General features: G+C 35.8%; 1 protein-coding gene across 2 annotated transcripts in view; it reads left to right on the plus strand.

Annotated features, from left to right (window-relative positions):
• Positions 1 to 18,440, plus strand: part of LOC118733113 (vascular endothelial growth factor C-like) — a 66,214-nt gene that overhangs the window by 569 nt on the left and 47,205 nt on the right. The window lies entirely within an intron of this gene.

The following is an 18,440-nucleotide window of genomic DNA, read 5'->3' on the forward strand; positions in this document are numbered from 1 at the left end:
ATATATATATATATATATATTTTTAAAATAGAATTTAGTTTTGTATTCTCAACACTCATTTTTTAATCTCTGCCATAAAAATTAAATACAAAAATTAAATTCGCTTTCATATAAACTAGATTTTTAGTTTTATCCGCTTTTCCTTTTTACAATTGGCAGCTCGCGGATTGACTATGGATAATAATAGTACAAGTAAATATTTCTACTATAACTACTATCACTTCCACTACATTTTATTATGTATGTAGATGTGACTTTTTGTTGTTTTTCGTTTTCTTGCTTTTTTCACACTTTGCTAGGTATGTGGCATTTATTACCTCGTTTCTGTCGTACACTTTGCGCTTTAGAGTTTCGTTTATAACTGTTGGACCTGGCCTGAAGGCAGTTTAGTTTTAAACAGTTTTTAAAATTCTACTCTGCTCCCGCTCAGCTGTTTTTTGTCTTACTCACTGCTCAACTGGCTTACTCATTTCGACTGTTGGATGATCGGTGATCTTGGCTCTTGGCTGATTGTTTCAGCGTCGTATTGCTCAGCACTTTATTATGCGGAGTATCAGCTCCAACTCTCGTCGTTTATATGTGTATAACAGTAAAGTTGGTGAAGTGATAACGCGCTCTACGTAGAACAATTTGCCGTTTTTGCAGTGAGGGTGGCAGCTGGTGCGTAGAAAGAGAGTGAGAGTATATGTATATATGTGCATATGTATGTAAAAGTACAGGTGTGCGTATGCTTCTGAGAATCGAAGTACATACATACCAATAGCTGCAGGTGAAATTAAACAGTGTTGCTTTTTTCATGTCAGTGCCATTTAAAGAAGATCTCGATAATTCAATAACTCGCAATATTAAAGTATTTAATTTTCAGGTAAAAGGGGCTTCGGGTATTTTCAATTAAAGGAAGTATGAACAATTTTAATATTGAGCTTTTTCTTTTACAAATTTTCATTTCATTAAATGTGTCTTTTATCAACATATTATATAAGTACTTTATCCGCGTAATAATGAACAATTATTATACCCGAGCGCACTTGTGCACAAGGGTATTATAACTTTGTTCACATAACGGTTGTTTGTAACAGGCAAAACGAATCGAGATAGATATAGACAAATGTATACATAAATGATCAGAATGAAAAGAGAAATCGATTAAGCGGTGACTGTCTGTCCGTCCGTCCGTCCGTCCGTCCGTCCGTCCGTCCGTCCGTCCGTCCGTCCGTCCGTCCGTCCGTCCGTCCGTCCGTCCGTCCGTCTGTGCACACGATAACTCGAGTAAAAATTGAGATATCTTAACGAAACTTGGTACGTGAACTTCTTTTGGGCGTGGGACGGATGGTATTGAAAATGGGCGAAATCAGATAATAACCACGCCTACCTTCCATATAACGGTAATTTTAAGAAATACGAAACCTGCGATATTTTAGTAACTACTGAAGATAATTCACTCAAAATTGATACTTACAATGAGTTTCAGACGGAAAACATGAATATTATAAATTTTTGGAAAATGGGCGTAGCCACGCCCACTTATGGTTACATGTGTATATCTTGGTAACCGCTGCACCGATTTCTTCCAAACTGGGCACAGTTGTTGGCCCTAGTACCAGTATACTAAATGGCTAAAAATTTTAAAAATCGGACAATAACCACGCCTACCTCCCATATAACGGTAATTTTCAGAAAAACTAAAACTGCGATATTTTAGTAACTACTGAAGATAATTCACTCAAAATTGATATTTGCAATGAGTTTTAGACGAAAAATAAGAATATTACAAAATTTTGGCAAATGGGCGTAGCCACGCCCACTTATGGTTACATGTGTATATCTTGGTAACCGCTACACCAATTTCTTCCAAACTTGGCACAGTTGTTGGTCCTGGTACAGTATACCAACTGGCCGAAAATTTCTAAAACCGGACAATAACCACGCCCACATCCCATATAACGAAAATTTCGAGAAATACAAAATCTTCGATAAATCAGTAAATATTGAAGCTAATTTATTCAAAATTGATGATTGCAACAATTCTTTACCAAGAAATACGTTTATGACAAAATTTTGGAAAATGGGCGTAGCACCGCCCACTTGTGATCACATATATGTATCTCGCTAACCGTTCTAGCAATTTGTACCAAGCTCGGTATGGTTATTGTGCTTGCCACATAAAAGCAAACCGTTGAAAATTGTTAAAATCGGACTAAAATTGAGGCCGCTTTTCATACAACGGTAAATTTCAGATATGCTTGAAATTTCAATATTTCGAAATTTAAGGACGCTAATTTACTTAAAATGTATACACCCCGGCTTATCATGTAGCGGTAGCTTTCGGAAAGGTGGAAAACATATATTTAATACTTGCGCCGGGTATTTAATGTTCGGCTCCGCCCGAACTTAGACTTTCTTACTTGTTTTAATTCTAATCTTAACCTCAATCTTAATCTACATCTTAATCTTAATATTAAACTTGATCTTGATCTTCATCTTAATCCTAATCTTAATCTTAATCTTACTCTTAAAGCTTAACTCGGACTTAATACCGATCAACTGCAGTTAATTCCCGAGTTCATCCGGATCAACGCTGCCGTCTTTTTATGCTTTTAGTCTTAATTTTATGCTTATGAAAGAAGATAAAATGCAGAAATGTTAATGCGCGTAAATACCTTCGGCTTTCCTACTGAATCCTAGGGGAATTCTCTGGTAAGTATAAAGGATTCGAACATTTTAGCCTTAAAATGAATAAACCTTTGTCCGTCCAGAATCGGGCAATCATAAAGAAAGTGTTCTCAAGTCTCACCGTCTTCAAGGCAGAGTCGGTATTCTGAATAGTCCAATCACACCTGTTCGGTGTAAGTAAAATGGTAATCAATTGTGAACAGTTAGGCACCCAGCGTGATGTCATTAATGTTTAATAACCTAATATACGGACCTCTATCGTTCTCAATTACTTACTACGTTTATTGTGTATTCACTCAGTAGCTATGGTTCTCGAAGAAGACAAACTAAGCCCTAAGGACATGGAGCCCGTTTGCCATGCAGATCTTTTTAGTTATAGTATCTTCTCAGAATAGCTGCACGATGCTTCTTCTTATGTATCGAAGCCGTCGCTCTATCAGCCTAGAGTTCAGCCAATGTTTTTCCAAAAAGGTCTTCCGCAGGCTCATATGGCGCTTGCTAGCGACAGTTATTTCTTATGATGGGAGTTTCACTAAAGTCTCTTATCTAGCATAATACCTATATATTTGACTTCATCCGTGTGATTAAGAGGTCGTCCACCATAAGTAAGAGCTCTACCCTCATGGCTCTAAACTTCACTTATGTAAGTGCAATTCAGCATGGCATGTCGATTCCTTGATGCATTGGGTTTAAAAATGCATACTACTTTTTCTCAACTGCATCTCTGTTTACTTAAACATCTCGCTCTTCATTATGCGCTCGCTAATACTTATTCTCTTTATTTTTCGTACATTCAGCGCCTGCACGCACGTTTTCTTCGCACGCCACCGGCCATTATTGAGGTTTATCAAAATGCAATATTTATATACTTATGTACATGCGTACGTATGTAAATATTTACATACATATATACAATTAATATACACTGCAAAATAATTCAAATGCATGTATGTACATGTGTATAAGTCACTATTAATTCGTTGGGGCCGGTGCCAGTAACTTGTGCTACTTGATAAAAAGCGGCGCCGCCACCACTCACGATCTTCAAACTGATGCGATAATTTGCAGTTGTTGTCACCTAATTATATTTATATGTACATACATACAACAAAGCAAGTAGTTATAAGTGCTCACAAAATTAGTTGTTTTCGATTTGGCAAACCAGCTAGCGAGGTGATTTAAAAAAAACCGGTTGTCACATTCCTCGTTAAATAGGATTTGCCAATTTTAAGCTATTTTGCAGACAGTTAAGAAAGAAATACTTGCTTTCGCATATGAATTTCGCGTAAAGTCTCCAAAGGTGTCTTTTCATAAAGTCTAAGAAATGTGGCTCTTGCATTCCTTCGACTATCTTTTTGGACGATAAATCTGCTAGTGGCCCTACTGAGGTGGCGAGTCTCTTCGCTGAATTTTTTAGTGCCAACTATGTGTGGGATGATGGTAATTCCTGGCCTGATATAAACCACGACTCAGCTACTGAGTTCAGCTTTGGGACTCTAACTCTGTCACTTGATGACGTGGAAGCTGGCATTTCTAAGCTGAAACCGTCTACGAAAGTGGATGTTGATGGGTTTTCTGCCCTTCTCTTCAAGAACTGTCCCGCTCTAATTCTACCTCTACATCGTATTTTTAATTTGTCTCTTGCGTCGGGCGTCTTTATCGAGGAATGGAAAATTACTTCTTTAACCCTATATTTAAGAGTGGGAATAAAAATAATGTTCGCAATTACAGGCCCATTGCTAAACTATCAACTGTATCGAAGCTTTCTGAATCTATAGTCAAAGAAAAAATGTGTTTTATCACTAAAAGTTTAATCCTGCCTAACCAACATGGTTTTGTTTCCAATCGATCTACTGTGTCTAACCTAGCTGTGTTTTGTGAATACTGTATGACGTCTTTTTCTGCTGGTTTCCAGGTTGACTGTATTTATACGGACTTTAGTAAAGCCTTTGATAGAGTCTCTCCTTCGATTTTACTTAATAAGTTAGCATATCTTGGCTTCCATTCTGTTTTTTAAAGTGGATTAAATCCTACTTGATCAACAGGCGCTGTGTTATCTCGATAGATGACATTTCGTCAGATGCATTCATTGCCTCCTCTGGGGTACCCCAGGGAAGTATCTTAGGTCTTTTACTTTTTATATTATTCATAAATGACATTAGCTCATGTTTTTCTTTCGCTAATTTTTTGCCGATGACCTGAAAGTATTTTCGATGATAAGAAACGAAAGGGATGCTACTTTGCTTCAGGCCGATATTAATAATCTTAATCTTTGGTGCATAAAATCACGCCTTTCTTTAAATATTAAAAAGTGCTTTAAAGTACCTTTTGCAAAAATTCATAGTGCTTTATCAACGAGTTATGCAATCGCGGAGTCTTCGCTAAAATCTGTCGCCGAGGCCAAAGATCTTGGCGTCATTTTTACTTCAAATTTTTCTTTTAGTAGGCATATTAATCTTGTGATTTCTAAATCCTTCTCTGTTTTGGGTTTCGTGAGGCGGAACTGGGTAAAATTCTCTGATCCCTATACTATTAAATTACTGTACTCATCTTTTGTTCATCTATGCTATCATATGCAACATTTTTTTGGAGGCCATTCCACAAAACTTTCATAAATGGATAAGAACGTGTCCAAAAGGTGTTTCTTAAGTTCGCATTGCGGTCCTTAAACTTTTCGGATCTTATACCACCGTACAGCAGTCGTTTGCTTTAATATTATTAATGGTAGTGTTGATTGTCCTTTTCTCTTAGGTCGCATAAATTTCAACATCCCTCAGCGAGTCTTGCGTAACTTTTTGCCGTTCTATTGTGAAATCCATAGAACTGAATACGCGCGTAATGCTACGTACCTTAAATAAGTTTAATTTGATCTCGAATTCTATCTCACTTGATTTCTCTTACTCAAGAAATTTATTTATTAATTTTTTGTATTCTTTCTTTTGATTCTTGTATCTAGTTTAATCAATAGTTTTAGTGTCCTGCATATATTAATTTTGTAACTAGTCTGTAAGAAACCACCGTTTCATAGACGAATAAATAAATAAATAAATAAAAGAGTGTTAACGGGTTTCCAGAATTGCGGAGCCGAATACAGCTATACACTTAGAAAAAAAACTATTGCATTTTTGGAGGCAACAACCTTCGGTTCTTTGGCGCGTCTAAATGGACCGGAAAAATTTGTATGATCAAGTATAGCTGGAACAGTCGAGTACAGCAAGAATCTTATGAAAAAAGTACAGAGCCTTTTAAATCAATTTAATTAACAACTTAAACGAAATATTGAACATAATGTAGGCATTAAGCGAGAGACATTTAAGGAAGCGTTGTTTCAAAAATATTTTTAAAGAGAGCTACCACCTGTTTTGAAATTCATAGTAAATTCAATTAAAAAGTTAAATAAAAAACCTTAATATCAAACGAGAGAGGCTTTACGAAAGCTGTATTTATTTGTTGAATATGTTTGACGAAGGCTGCCGCCAAAAATGTGAATGTTTGTCCGTGAGTATGTATGTTAGTATGTTTGTTGGTCTTCCGTTGTGTAAAATTTGGCATGACGATAGCCTATGACAGCATGAAGCACTTTCTTTAGTAAAATTTTTTCGTATGCAACATTTTTCGAAAATCCGGCAGCCACTTTTTATGACATACGACAAATGGTGATACAAATTTCTACTAAATTAACGATACCTTCTCCTCAATACCTCGGAAACTAAAGCAGATATCCAAAAATGAACAGGGTAATTTGAAAGATTTTGATAGATTAGCATGACTGCATTATTAACTAAATTTTTACAGCGGGCATAAGCTATACGTAGTTAGAAAATATTCCTCTGAGGGAGTTAATACGATTTGGTGCACTTCCTAATTCCTAATTGAACTTCAGTAGTCAATAGTCGCTCCTCAGGCTACAAAATTTTATTTTATTCAGGCGATACAGCTTAGTCTTTCATCGTTCAGTTACTCCTGCAGAACTACTTGATACAGTATTGTCGATCAAATCCTGCTTACGCTAAGCAAAACAAACTCAGTTATTAGCTTAAAACAGAGTTGCTGATATTTCACACATCTGCCTAGGAATATGTCTTCATCAAGCCTTAAGCATTTTACCTGCACTTCCAATTTGCTTTTGGGAATAATAAATTTTATTATCACAAAAACAAAATATATCTGCAAATATCTCTCAATTGCTCAGTAGAGACTACAAGATTTATAAACATCTATTGTTAAATTAATAATCAATAACTAACGGCATTTGTGCTTCTAAGGCGTACCATTATAATTAGATTGGCCAATGCTGCTGTTTTTGCAAGCAAGTGAATATTTCAGTAGCTACACACACCACACCTCCACCGGTTGCAGCTTGAGAAATTTGCTTAATACCTGAGAGTTCATATTTATTGCAGCATTTCGAAAATCAACCAACTAACCAAATACCAAGCAGACAACATAACAGAGATGTTGAACAAATGTTGCAACAGTAGCGTGAAGATGGCAACAGTTGCAACATACTCACCGGTTGCCAGTTTGTGGTTAGCGGCTTGCTTTATCACTGTCATAGTAGTAGCTTGCCGGCGGGAAGAAGGACGGAAGCATGCAAGAGCGGATAGACACCTGCCTGCCTAACGGTTTGCTCATTGTTAACAAACAAACATGCATACCTTAGTAGATAAATAAATGCAACAAAGGCAACCATAGCATAAATCAACAGTTAACAAGCATAGTGCGTGGCAATTACTCGAACTTACTATGCATGTGTTAGCCGTTTTTGCTTGCACTGCAATATTCTGCATACATATTTGTGTGCGTTGCTGTAAGTCGCTTCTTCAGCTAAGAGCTTTGCTTAGATTGGCAGCCCGCCCGCCCGTCTTGCTTGTTTGCTCGCTTACTTGTGGTGAAAGGATTCTGGCAACAGTAAATATTGCTAAGAGTTAACTATGTAATTATGGTGTGAACAGACTTACAAGTGTGCATGCGCGCATATGAATTTACACTAGGCGACAAATGAAAGTGTACACTTCGTTATAATATAATAATCACACTTATTTTCATTAAAAATTTCATTCTATAATATTAACCGTATACATCAAAGTATCACACTTTATATAAAGTACGCAAAAATTCAAAAACTTTTAAATTTTAATTCATTTTCTTCCATATACAAATGTAATTTGATAATGCCTTATATGGAAGAAAATGCGTAACATTTTCCACAAAAAAAAAAAATTACATCAACGGTATTTTTAGAAACTTCGAACTAAAATTGAATGGGCTACAAAATTTAATACTCGAAAATTTTCTAGAAATTCTGAATAAAAGTTTGATGACATTTTTTTGGAATTTTTGTGACCTTTATGTGAAGTGTGAAACTTTGGCTGCGTTTCTTTATACATTCCGGATAATCCCGTTTCACAGCCGGAATAAACAGAATGCGTTTGAAATATACGTTGACATATCATCAGGAACGTTCTAAAGAATAAGTAAACAAAAAGTTTATTCCAAACGTTCAGAATGAATAAAGATATGCAGCCTTTGATTTATATGATATTGTAGAATGAACTATATTTTCCTAAATAATTAATGCAAAATATTGTTCATGAAATAATTGTGAATATTATATTAGAAGAAGTTTTACACTTTTGTTTGTCGCCTAGTGTATGTACAGTGACGGTCAAAAATGGATGAATGGTGTATAGTTTTTAATATTTAGGTACAATGTTTTCAAGCTAAAATGTTTTTGTATTTTTTTTATAAAAATATGGTTCATGCTTTAACAAAAACTGCGTAAATCACATTTTCAAACTTTATACAGAACTTAGAAAAATTCGACAAATTTTTATCTAAATTTCTAGTTTTTTAACCACAATTTTTAACAAGCTTATAAAATTCTAGTAAAACAACTGCAAGAATTGAGCGGCTAAAAAATCGCATTGATTTTTAATATTTTTTTTTGCTGACGGCTTTTACGGTTTTTTGTCATATAAATAGCGAAATTTAGGAAAACTGGCGTTGACTTTTTTTTTTCTTTTTTTTTTGCAAACGGTCTTGCGCATATTCTTCCTTAGGAAATCCATGTTTATATGGAAAAAATTGCAAAACGCTGTCAACAAAAAAATAAAAATTATTAAAAATCAATGCCGCTCAAACCTTGCACTTATTTTACTAGAATTTTATAATCTTATTAACTGCATACCCAAAAAAGTTCTAAAAATTCTGGCTAAAAAGCTCGAAATTTTGATACAAGTTTTTTGAATTTTTCTAAGTTCTGTATAAAGTTTGAAAGTGTGCAGTTTTTGATAAAGCATAAACTAGATTTTTACAAAAAAATAAAAAAAAAAATTTTAGCTTGAAAAATATTATACATTTTTAATGAATCACCATTCCTCCGTTTTTGACCGCCACTGTATGTATGCATGTGTGTGCAAACATAAACAAATACTTATTCATAGACACACGCTTGAGTCTTCTTGCATTTTCGCAAGTAGTTATTTATGCACTCATGAATTGCATAAACTATACGATATATTTATTGCTATCTCTAACCAAGTGCTTGGTGTGCACATAAAAGACTTCTTATACATACATACATATTACCTACATAAGTGTTTCTATGTACATACGTTTATTAAGTATCTGCTAGAGTAAATAAGACACTTTGTGCATTCAGTCGTGTTACATTGCGGTCGTATTTATGGGTTTCCTTTGTTCTATGTTTACTTTATTTGCAGCAAATCGCAAACTGATTAACTAAATATCAAGTTATTTAGGCGTGAATTTAAGATATTCTAGCAAACTTTAAATTGGCTACATAAATAATACAAATGACACGTTACACTCATATTTATACATACATACATACATACATGTTTCTGATTGACACATATCACATATTTATGTACGAATGTATCAGGGCTGCAGTTCAGTTTTTCTAGCCACTAAGAATAAGCTTGTACCGGTTCATGAACAGGTCAACAGTATTCCTGAACCGCGGTTCGGTTCGGTTCGGTTCGATTCAACTGGTTAATTTTTTTTAGTGCTAAAGGATACAAATATATCATCGTCTTAGAAATACTGAATAAATCAGGGACCGTAAATATCAGTTATTTTTTCCCAACAGTTAAACTTGGCCAGATATTTTTTAAGTTCAGAACAAAAGTATTTCCGGATAGTAAACAAACCGCTTATCCAAATTAAACAAATTTGTTACCAAATGAAAGAGGACTTAAATAGCTTTTCAACAGAAATAACGACCGAAAACTACCAGTTCTATTTATACATATTTTTGTTTTATAATTTAATACAAAAGAAATTCTTATACCTGACCCAAGGTTTGTTCTATGGTAACCAAAAACATTTTTTATTAAAATATTTTTTAATATTTAGCTGGCTTTCCTCGTTTAAATATTTCAGTTTTAAAGCTACCTTAGTCCTCTTTCAGTAGATACCGAACTGGTTTAATTTGGATAAGCGGTTTGTTTATTATTAGGAAAGGACTTTTATTTTCGACTTAAAAATATCTGGTCAAGTTTAGCTTTTGAAAAAAAGTGACTGTTATTTACGGTCCCTGGAATAAATCCCAGTTTAAAGTTTGGCCAAAATTTATGAAAATTCTTCAAAGTTTGATATAAATCGCAAATTTTCAATAAGAATTTTTAAAAATCTTTAAAGTTTTAAGTTGATTTTTGGTAATTTTTTTCACGGATTCTCTTCCATGAAAAAACTGCGTAATAGCCTCAACAAAAAAAATTATTTAAAAGCAACGTAACCAAGGCAAATATTTTAATAAACTTTTTTTGAAGTTTGAACAAGACGAGAGTCTAGTCGAGTAGACAAAAACAACACACTCCGCATTTTGAATATACACTCAAAATCTTGGCTTAATGTGTAAACCCTCATTTTCGGTAGGTTGATGCTTACACTAGGCCAGGGGCGGATTCAGAAAAAAATTTCGAGGGAAATTATTAGTTTTATTATATTCAGTATATTTGATTTACACATTATTACAAACATTTTTATAAACATTTTTTTTTTTTTTTAAGTTTGGACAAGACGAGAGTCTAGTCGAGTAGGCAAAAACAACACACTCAAAATTTTTAATTAATACTTAAAATCTTGGCTTAAAGTGTAAACCCTCAGAAAAAAAATTCGAGAGGTGTTTTGGAAAATTATTAATTTATTATATATATTTAAAGACTTTTATCCACCTGATTCAAGGCGTCAATAAAAGTCTCCGGCACCTCTTCTTTCCCTATTTTAGGCCAGTACCTGAAAGAAAGACGGTTAATAAACATAAATGTTTGAAGAAAAAAAGAAAGTACACCTGCGCCACATGGTAAGTCCAGCAATGAAATCGTCTGTCGATGTTTGATTGCCATCTGGACGTTTTAAAATCTTGTGCCCTTGGGTAGAAACTACTAGGCTCCAACTTAAGAATTTTCTCTGGCAAGATGTTCTGAATATTTTTTAGTCGTGTTTTTTTTGTGATTTACAAATCTCACTTTTATTTGATCCAAATATTGATCAAGTATGGGAATAAAAATTGAGAAATTTTTCGGACATATTATACAAGAATCTTAAATTACAACAGATTTTACAATTCACACAATTTTATGGAGGAGAGTGATTAATCTTAACAGGTTACGTGTCCCCACACGATAAATCTTATTTCATGACAATGTCCCCCGTTTTTTCTGGATTCTACATCTGATTTGATATTATTCGCATATAGAAATATGCAAAAAGAATACATTATATGTCTTTATGCAAAAAAAATTAAAATATTTTATTTCTCTTTTATGAACCATAAGCGTGGGAAGTAGTTTTCGATAAGGTACCCCCCTGAATTATAACAGCTGTTCACTCTCGACGGGCCTGTGTATGAACGTACATACACTTACTTATATGCACATATGTATACAGACATATATTTATATTAACTACAAGCTTTTCACCATATTGCTCTCTGTAAAATACGTAAATATTTTGAAATGCTTTGCAATAACAGTGAATTTTTCTGTTAACTGCATTACCTACAATGTAAAAGTTATTTTAAGAGATAGTAAAAGCCATTTTATACCAAAGAACCCATGTTTGATATGTTGGACTTTTATCTATTTTGAAATTCATTACCTTGGGGGAAGTGGTAGTTAAGTTTGTTCGGCATGAAAATTTGGATGCACTTTGGCTAGTCATTTCGCGGTAGTGGGAATTCTGAGAACTGTGAAAAAGTGGGTTGAAAAGTCCACAAAATCAATGAAAGGGATGATGCTGTTCTGTAACGGGAAGTACTCCTTAGGAGGCGCTATCCGTCATCAGCATCGCACACCTGCTCAAGACGGCTGAAGAGGAGAGCCTCCTCGCTTCGGATAGTGCGCGCACCTAAAGAGGGGCATTGAAGAAGATCGAAGATCAATCTTCAGCACTCTAAGACGGCGTCAACCAATTTTTTGTACTACCTCAAATAAGATGGAGTTCACGTAATCCTAAACTAAGAACCGTATGATGCATGTTTATGGAGAATAAACTTTTCATTCACATAATCTCAGCAATGAAGATACTGTTACTGTTAGGCTGGAGGTGGATCAGAGAGAACGGCCTGATATCCGCTTACATGAAGATTAGGTGGAATAAGCTAAGCTTCGGTGATGCCGCCAAAATCCGTTGCAAAAGCTAGACGCAGGAAGGCGGACACTGTTATTGGGTCAGATACGCAATTGGGGGAGCTCAATAATCAATTCTAGAGGTGAGACAGTCTTTAACTTTCTACTCTAGTCTTTTCTGGAATCAGAGGAGACCGAATTGCGATTTTTACTCCAGAACGCTGTGCGAAAATCTCACAGAGTTTCTCCTTGGATGCCTGAATGCTTCTGTGGCTTGTACAAATGCGGCTAAGAACTCTTATCCTGTGGACTCTTACAAGCGCAAGGCTTCTTATATACATACATACGTATTTTCAACAAAGCCAGGAGAAATCGGTTAAAATCCGACTGGCAATTAGTTATATAAGATTGGACTCGGAAACAGTCATGGAAAGCAGCCATGAATCCCTAAGACTTAGAAAATTTAAATTTTTTCCCCTGGGATATCTGTAGGACGAGACGGGAAATTGTACAAAGAGCAGCGAGATGTTTGACGAAGCACTCCTTGACACCCACTTTTCGAGTTATGCGGAAGCAGTGAGGGAGTTGACATGGAATATTAGGGCCTTGACTTAAAGTTATTTAGCGAATACCACTAGCTCTCTCCTCAATCAGGCCCCTTCAAGGATTTTGGTCCCGAAGTCACCATATCTGCTTAGCTTCAAAAATCTGCCGAGGTGCCTTGTTTCTCACTAGCCACTATATATGCCCAAAGGTTTGGTCCTGGGATTTCAGGCTAACTAGCCTCGCATCGTTTCTTTTAAATATGTTTGCACATCAGAAACGAATTCCACTCTAGCAGAGGGACCACGTGGTCGCTGCCCTCCTTGAATCGTTAACTTCTTAGATAAACTTGGTGTCGAAATCGACGTGTTCAACTATAGCAGCGGAGTGTGACATCTATAGAGAGAAGATATAAAAGATGTACTCCATAGTACTTTCATCACTAATTTGGGTCGTAGTAGTCTAAAATGGTGTGTTTTTTTTAATGGCTATACATTTTTGAACAAACCTGTTGTAAGGAAATGGGTATTAAAATCGCAGATCGCAAAATTTTTCTAAATTTGTAAACTAGTGTTATTAGTCAGTGAAATTTTCGTTCCCTCATCGCTAACCAGATAGTGATAGTGAATATTATATTTCACTATCACTATGTATTTAGTGCTAGCGAAATCTGAAATGCATTATCACTAAAGCCCTAGTGGTAGTAAAAATTTCGATTCGGTGCAACTTGTGTAGGTACAAAATGGTGGGCGTTGAATGATAAAGCCATAGGCAAGTATATGGACAAAAACCAAGATTTTGATAATTATAAGGATAACGACATAGATAAAGACAAAGACGAAGGTAAAACCATAGTCAAAAGCAAATATAACAAGTAAGAAAGTCTAAGTTCGGGCGGAGCCGAACATTAAATACCCGGCGCAAGTATTAAATATATGTTTTTTCACCCTTCCGAAACCTTCCGCTAGATGGTAAGCCGAGGTGTATCAATTTTGAGTAAATTAGCGTCCTTCAATTTCGAAATATTGAAGTTTCAAGCATTTCTTAAATTTACCGTTATATGAGAATCGGCCATTATTTTAGTCCGATTTCAATAATTTTCAACGTTTTGCTTACACGTGGCAAGTACAATAACCATACCGAGTTTGGTACAAATTGGTAGAACGGTTACCGATATACTTATATATGATCATAAGTGGGCGGTGCCACGCCCATTTTCCAAAATTTTACCATAAACGTATTTCTTGGTAAAGAATTGTTGCAAGCATCAATTTCGAATAAATTAGCTTCAATATTTACTGATTTATCGAAGATTTTGTATTTCTCTGAATTACCGTTATATGGGATGTGGGCGTGGTTATTGTCCGATTTTAAAAAGTTTCGGCGATTTTTTATGCTGTACCAAGGCCAAGAAGAAGAAGAGGAAGAAATTGGTGCAGCGGTTACCAAGATATACGCATGTAACCATAAGTGGGCGTGGCTACGCCCATTTTCCAAAAATTTATAATATTCTTATTTTTCGTCTGAAAATTATTGTAAATATCAATTTTGAGTGAATAATCTCCAGTAGTTACTAAAATATCGCAGTTTTCGTATTTCTGGAAATTACCGTTATATGGGAAGTGGGCGTGGTTAAAGTCCGACTTCGCCCATTTTCAATACCAACCTACCTTGGATTAAGGGAAACCTACATACCAAATTTCGTTGAGATATCTCAATTTTTGCTCGAGTTATCGTGTACACGGACAGACGGACAGACGGACAGACGGACGGACAGACAGACATGGCTTAATCGATTTCTTTTTTCATCCTGATCATTTATGTATACATTTGTCTATATCTATCTCGATTCGTTTTGGCTGTTACAAACCACCGTTATGTGAACAAAATTAATATACCCTTGTGCACAAGTGCGCTCGGGTATAAAAATATAGAAACGGATTTAGGCTGAGATGAAGGAGAATATGAAGGTCAAAGAAGAAGAAGATGAAGGTGAAAATGACGATAGTGGTGAGGATTAAGGCGAAGTTGATGATAGAGATGGAGATGAAGAAGTTGAAGATGAAGATGTAAATGAAAATGATGAAGAAAAGAAGATAAAGGTAAATATGAATGTGAAGGTGAAAATAGAGATGAAGATGAAGATGAAGATGGAGATGAAGATGAAGATGAAGATGGTGAGGCAGATGAAAATGAAGGTGAAGATGAAGATGACGAAGGTGGTGATGGAGTTCAGAAACATGTAGATGTAGAGGATCAAGAGGACGAAGAAGGTGAAGGCGAAGATGAGAAAGAAGTTTCACTTCTTCTGCGCATAGGGACTACATGTACTTTATTTTTTTAAGAACAATCTACTGTCATTTGGCTGGAAATGTGGGAAACTTCTATTTAAAACTTGAATGTGGATGTATTTATGTCAGAATCTGCCCGTATGTTTATTTCTATTATTCAGCGCGCCAATAATTTCATAGAGGAAGCTTTCCTCTATTTTCCGGCACAAACATACAAAAGATGCACCAGAAGTTAATTCGCTCCTGACGGAGTATAGTTTGTTAATAAAGCCATTCTACTATCATGCAATTATTGAAGCCAATTCAGCTGCCAACAAATAAAAGCCATCACAATACCATTTCAAAAAGTTTCCTCTGCACATTCCCGAATGAGTTTTACCAATTCAAATGCTATGGACCAATATAGCCAACAAGTGTATAAATAAATGAAAATGCCAACAAAAGTTGCACAACAAAATGTATACATCAGTGAACAATTAGAATACTTGATAAAATTTCAAAATACAAAATTGAAGGAAGAGTAAATGTCTTGAGGACTTGTCTGGATGAGCTGCTAAAGGAGACAAGATGATGGTGACAACCGGTGTGAAGCAGAAAACCCGCTCTATATTAAGTTGAGGAAAAGTGTGGCTAGGTAGTAGTATTTATGTAGGTTCGCGAAGAGCTGAGTGGGTGTGAGCAGTAAATATTCTCAAAAAAAAAAAAAAATAGTAAAGCAAGGCAAGCAAGCCAATTTTAATTCGGCCACGGCAACAAAATGGCTGCAAAAGCTCAGCCTCAGCGGCTATAAATGCGGCCTTACGCAATAGAATGCTATAAATACTCAGATTAAATGCCGCCCCACAATACACCGCTCACTTATTATATTTATGTAGGTATGTGCCACTGTATATTCATTTGATTCGCTTGCCGCTACTTTGAGCCGTCTCCTGTTGCCAACCGCTCGCCTGGGGCACTAATAAAGACGAAGAAGATTAAGACGAATATAACAAAAAAAAAAGATAGACGATTGTGAAAGGTGAAATTATTAACATGGCAGCTGGTTCACAAAAAGGCCAACTACGGCAATTCATGGCAATGGAAAAGCAAAAAAGCAACACTACAAACTGTAACGGAAATGGCATTTCCTCTGGCTAAGTTTGCTGAGCGATGCGGCAAACAGCCAAACAGCAATGCAGCCAACAGGAAATGCAATCTTTTGTGTGTGTGTGTGTTTGTGTGTTTGTGTGCACGTTTGCTGGCAATAAATGCAAACTATTCATCTTGTATCGAAGATGAAACAGTCTCGGTGCTCTCAAATAAAGGTGGAGCATTTTCATTCAATGGCCGTAATTACTTCTTTGCGTTCCACTTAGTTTTGATGATGCGCCACGAAGCGAGCAAACGGGGGGCTAACAATGCCACAAGTAGTGTGCCGGGTGTGGCACTCTCGATTATGATGATCATAATGGTGGCAATGAGCATGATGATCATGATGATGATGATGATGGCACTGCTGCTGTGGGAAACCAGCGCTACAGCGGCAACAAGGAGGGGGGCGGCTAGGAGCAGGCAAACAGGGAAGCCGGGTAAATTTGGCAGGTGAAGAATTACGAATTTTAAAAGTTGCATCAACTTGTAAGTTACTGAACTTGCTGCTGCAACGTACAACACACACACAACAGTAGTGTGGCAATACAATAGCAGAACACAGACCAACAACAACGGTAACGAACGACATGCACAACTGGCGGCACGTTGCGTGTGGGCGTGTGGGTGTGTGTGCGGCGTTGGTGGTTGACTGAGCAGGAAATTGCAATTATTGCCAAGACTTGCGAAGAGATTAAAAGTAGACAAGCAACAGTAACAGCAGCAACAACAACAAGCATCGGTTAAATGTGGCAGCAGCCGCCCTTGTAGCAGGAGCAGCAACAAGGGTTCGCTGTCGACCAACAGCTGCTGCTGCTACCTGCCAAAAGCGATGTTGAAAATAAAAAGTAAAATGTTGCTTCTTTTGTTGTTTTATTTTTATTTTTCCATCTCTTCTGCTTCCGTTCGCCTGCTGTTCACTTGCTCTTGCCAGATTTCTTGCGGCAATCAGTGCGGAAAGTTTTCGCGCTTCTTAATTTTTTCTTCGCTTTTGCGTTTTTTGTTGTTCCTTATTGTTGTTGCGCCATTTTTTGATCTTGCCATGCCTTTTTTTGCTTCGCTGTTTTCCTTTACAACATTTCACTACTTTTTCTGTAGCGTTTATTGTTGTTGTTTTCTCCTGTACATAAATTAAAAATATTTCAAAGCATCAACAACAACATCATTGCTGGCATTTTTTCGTTGCACTTTTTTCGTAGCGGCTGGCGTTTATTTGGCGATTGCAGTTTTTCATTTTAATTTTCATTTATGTAAATGAAATTTGCTGGGCCTGGCAGGACTTTTGTTGTTCGCTGTTTTTTTTTGTTGGTAGCTACAACGCAAATTTTTTATTAATTTGGCGGATGTTTATTGCTGGGCAGGCAATGTTTGATTTTTGAATGCAATAAATGGTGGACAAATGGTTGTGAGAAATTTAAATTTATTCTTTTACAATGGAAATTTGTTAAGCGCTTATGCTAGGCAATATGTTATATAACTATGAAAATTAAAAAATATGATTATTAAAAAAAAATATTTTTAAAATTCAGTGCAATGTATGATAACAATAAAGATATCATATAAAAGAAAAAATTCTGTAGATTTACAACAGAATAAATTTTTCGGTACATAAGGACGAATGGGTATGGAAAATGTCCTTTACAAATTTTCTCCTTAAATATCCTTGAAAATTTGCAATATTATTGTTTTTAATTATTGTTTGAGGACTAATATACTCACGACTTCATCATCGAATTTCGTCTGGCAAACTTTATTAACTTATACAGATAAAATTTATTAAAAGCGCATTTTCAATACTTATTCGTCCTTATAAACTAAAAAACTTTACTGCTCTTAAATTCTACAGAGTTTTCTCTTTCCTTTGGTATCCATATTGTTATTCTAAATTGCAATGACTTTTTTTTAAATAATTTTTTGAAATAATCATATCTTTAAAATTTACTTAAAAAAAATTCTGACGCCAGAGTGAAAAACTAAAAACGCAGTTTTATTATATTTGGCCAATAGTTTCGTGAGTATCCTCGAAAAATTTAGAACCCATGAATTTCTTTCTTCTTGATGCCTTGGGGGTTTCGGTCCATTTTTCGCGTCTGGTGATTCTGCAAAAGTCATTGAAAGGGACCCCAGCCTCTCCGCGTGCGCTTCGATAACTATGTGGCCGTTAACAGGCCTACAGCTGTATAAAGGTCCGTTCTGCACAGCGTGGGCA

Source organism: Rhagoletis pomonella, unplaced genomic scaffold (genome assembly GCF_013731165.1).
Source record: "Rhagoletis pomonella isolate Grant_MI unplaced genomic scaffold, Rhpom_1.0 Rhpom_scaffold_00002, whole genome shotgun sequence".
Taxonomy (NCBI): domain Eukaryota; kingdom Metazoa; phylum Arthropoda; class Insecta; order Diptera; family Tephritidae; genus Rhagoletis; species Rhagoletis pomonella.